This window comes from Chironomus tepperi, unplaced genomic scaffold, assembly GCF_022539635.2.
Source record: "Chironomus tepperi strain 1889 unplaced genomic scaffold, CSIRO-AGI_Ctep_v1 contig_337, whole genome shotgun sequence".
Classification (NCBI taxonomy): Eukaryota; Metazoa; Arthropoda; class Insecta; order Diptera; family Chironomidae; genus Chironomus; species Chironomus tepperi.
The window spans coordinates 3,045,084-3,048,671 of NW_027226459.1; the positions used below are offsets into that span (position 1 = coordinate 3,045,084).

Below are 3,588 nucleotides of genomic sequence, written 5' to 3' on the forward strand. Positions count from 1 at the left end.
ACCTCACACCACTCTTTGAACTATTACAAGCATGATGTGTTTATGATATCTAAAATTACACAATAGGACAGGGGTGGGCAACCTTTTTTGTGTTTTGAGGGACTTATTGGCGGTTAGTCTCGATTGAAATTGCTTAAGGCATAAGGTTCATGATATTTTTTGGAGATACTCTAGTGTGCCGCGGAACATAGGTTGTCCACCACTGGTTTACCGTTTGTTTACAATTATACATATATTTAATGTCACAAATGGCATTTTTGGCTGCAACCTAGTGGACCGCGGAACATAGGTTGTCCACCACTGCATTATACATACCGTTTGTTTACAATTGTACATTTATTTAATGTCACAAATGGAAAATATTTAAAGACATTTCATTGAAAATTTCCAGACAGAGCGCCGACTACTTTTTTTTTCCACATTTCTATTTCCTTCTTTTAATCTTCATCTATTTTTAACATTTTGATGTGAGACGAACATGATGCCATGCTTTGAATACACTTATAAAACTGACTTGAAGCACCTTCGGCTGTTGACTTTTTTTGTTTTTTGTTACTTTGTGTCTCTTCGTGAGTGTTTTAATAAAAAAGTGCCATCATTACGACAACTGACATCACTTTATGACATGGATATATATTTACAATGACTTTAACGTGCTACATCATCGGCATCTAATGTTTCTCATCATTTAACATGAGATATAAAAAACTGCGGCAAAAATTGACTTTATAATTTATAAGTGGACATAAATTCCATCCAGAAATTTTTATTATTTTGATTTGTTTCAGCATCGCTTGTGTGGGAATTGAAGAATTTATGCAAAAATTGCCTTTTTTGGGATGGAAATTCTTTTATTTATCTCTTTTGTATAGCCTTTGATACCGACAAAAATAAGACAAAACTATGTCTAATCATAAATGAAAAATCTAAATGATTTCAGATTTATTTTATTAAATTAAATGGTCAGGCAGAGTTGGGATTTTGGAATCTTCCTAAAGTATCACCCGTGGCGCCCATCTTCAGAATTTTCAGCTTCACGTAACTTCACATTACACCCCCATACCCTCTAATACCCAAAAATATTCGGCTTCACAAAATGGCTTCATATGGCTTCCGTTCTTGTATCAGCAAAGGAATTGGGTGTTTGTAATATACATGGGGATATTGTTAGTTAGAGCTGTATAATGTAAAATAAAAATGATACAAAGATTCGATGTCTGAAGGTTCGAATCCTATAATATTTAATAAATTTGGGTTCTTTTTCTTAAATACTTTTTTTTAATTTATTCTATTTTTTGTGACCAAAACTGATATTTTTGGAAATTGTCAAGTCATTGCCAGCTTAGGCCAGCATGTCATTGCCAGCAACTCATATCTAGGAAGTCAAGATCATCAATGAATGAATTGAAAACTGACTTGATTCTATATGAAATTAGCGTCGACATTAAGCGCTGCTCAGTCCGCAACACTAAAGTACTACAAAATCCAATCAAGCATCAGCCTTAATGCACTATTGGTCCTTCCGACCATCTTAGTTAGTATCCAATATTCGAAAAAATACAATTCAATTTCATATCCAACTCATCCAACCATTCCAACCCTGAAATTTCCTCCTCATTGCTCAATCTCACATCATCCCATCTATACACGAGCATGTCTATCGATTTTATTCATCTTATCCCCCTAATCATATGAAAACAAGAATGAATAAAAAAGAAAGAAGAATCACATTAAATGTGATTTTGTCAGTTTATCGCGCGGGGTCCCTCCATAGCACACACAAGAGATATAAAAGAAAAAAAAATTAATAAAATGAATCAATTATAAATGTCTTCGAAGCGACATCAAGAGGATCTCGTTTCCAAAAGTCATAAACTATACACGAATGAGAGGAATGGAAATGAAGAATAAAACATATAATTTTTTTTTTTTGTATTTATTTATACTTTATTGTATTATATTGGATATAAGTATAAGAAGAGGAAAGAAAAAAAAAAAGTAAAAATGATTTCAAGATCGAATATCAAATGATTTCGGGATCGCTAACAAGTAACAACGCACGGCGATGACTCGAAGAAATCATCATAAAATATATTAAGATGAAGATCTAGGGATGGGAATTTAGAAAGCTGAGGATGCTGTGGAATGGTGGTTGATAGAGACAATACCAAACAGTGTTGCATTTGGTATTGATAATTGGCAAAAGGAAGCCAGCAATGGAATCAGGCTCAGTCGTCAAACTAAGAAAGATAATGGCGATAGATCACAGTTGATCTGTATGGTCAGCGAAGTAAACAGGTAAGTATGTTATTAATAAACAATTCAAAAAAGGGTTATCGATTATAGGCAGCTCTACAATCTGGACCAAGAGGGTAAGCTCAGCCACTTGATAGCCCGATTGAAGGTTATTGCTGAACAGATGTTGCTCTTGTTTCAATTATACTGTCCACTTGGTTGATGATGTATGTACAATATTAGCGAATTACAATTTTGTAGACCTCCGTTTACATAATTCTAGATAGTAAGTTGAAATATAGTCAGTTCTAGATAGTCATTGGGATTCGAACCGCTTCTTTGATGACAAATCTATTTGAGGACTCCAAAGTTTCTAAGACACCAGCTTTCAGAGAATGTCCATAGACTTTAAAAATCAATAATTGAACTAAAGTTGGCAGAACTCCAATGTGGAGTCCGGACTTTTGGAGTCTTGTAGTGTCCGAAAGTCCGGAATCCACAAAAGTAGACTCACAAAGTGGAATCCGGACTCCAAAGTTCTGCAAACTCTGAATTGAACTTATTTTTCCTGATGAGATTCGAACCTCAAAAGATCACGTAGGCGTCCAAAGAATTCATGAGATGAAGCTGTTGATAAAGGCAGTATTGCACTTAGAATCGGCAATTGGCAATCGTGAGCTAAAGAGCTTGTTTGAGACGACGTCTATAGGAGGACATGGATTGATCTGTAAGGTCAGCAAAGTAAGTAAATAAGTAAGAGCTGAAGTCTACTAGAAGATTCTATAGATACTACTAGACCATAGAAGTAGCTATAGACTTGACATTTAGTCAGACTTCAATTTTAGACTTCAACTCCAACATCAACCTCCTTAATCTCCCTAAACCCGACCAGTTCATCTATTACAGACCGATGAACGATTGAGGAGGAAGGATGCCTAAACACTCACAGTTACCATCCCTTTCATGGCACTCATTGAAAATATTCATAAATTTAAAGCACAAATAAAAAGCTAAAAATGTTAAGAATGAAATTCAATGAGGAATGATTAAGAGTGGACATTTCGATGAGAGTTTCACAAAATTTATTTAATTCTTTATTGGTGCTCGTTGACTTATTACCATTCTTTATATTTTCATTTTTATTATACCCCAAAAAGATATTTTTTTTTGTTAATTTATTTATTTTAAATTATTAAAATTGGCTACTTTTTATGGCAAATGGCGAATGAATGTTGGTTCCTTTTTTTCGTATTTGGGGCCATAAAGAATATAAAAAATAAATATTTATATTTACCTCCTCGGTGTCTCGGCTTTTGGAAGTTTAATGAAGAGTGAAGATGAGCTACTGACTGA

The 3,588-nt window shown here is 34.1% G+C and overlaps 1 long non-coding RNA gene across 1 annotated transcript; it reads left to right on the forward strand.

Annotated features, from left to right (window-relative positions):
* The first annotated feature begins 2,048 nt into the window (after positions 1-2,048).
* On the forward strand, positions 2,049-3,209 carry LOC139093723 (uncharacterized). The gene is made up of 3 exons (XR_011544731.1): positions 2,049-2,462; positions 2,538-2,976; positions 3,142-3,209. It is a non-coding gene; the product is annotated as an uncharacterized lncRNA (long non-coding RNA).
* The last annotated feature ends 379 nt before the right edge of the window (positions 3,210-3,588 follow it).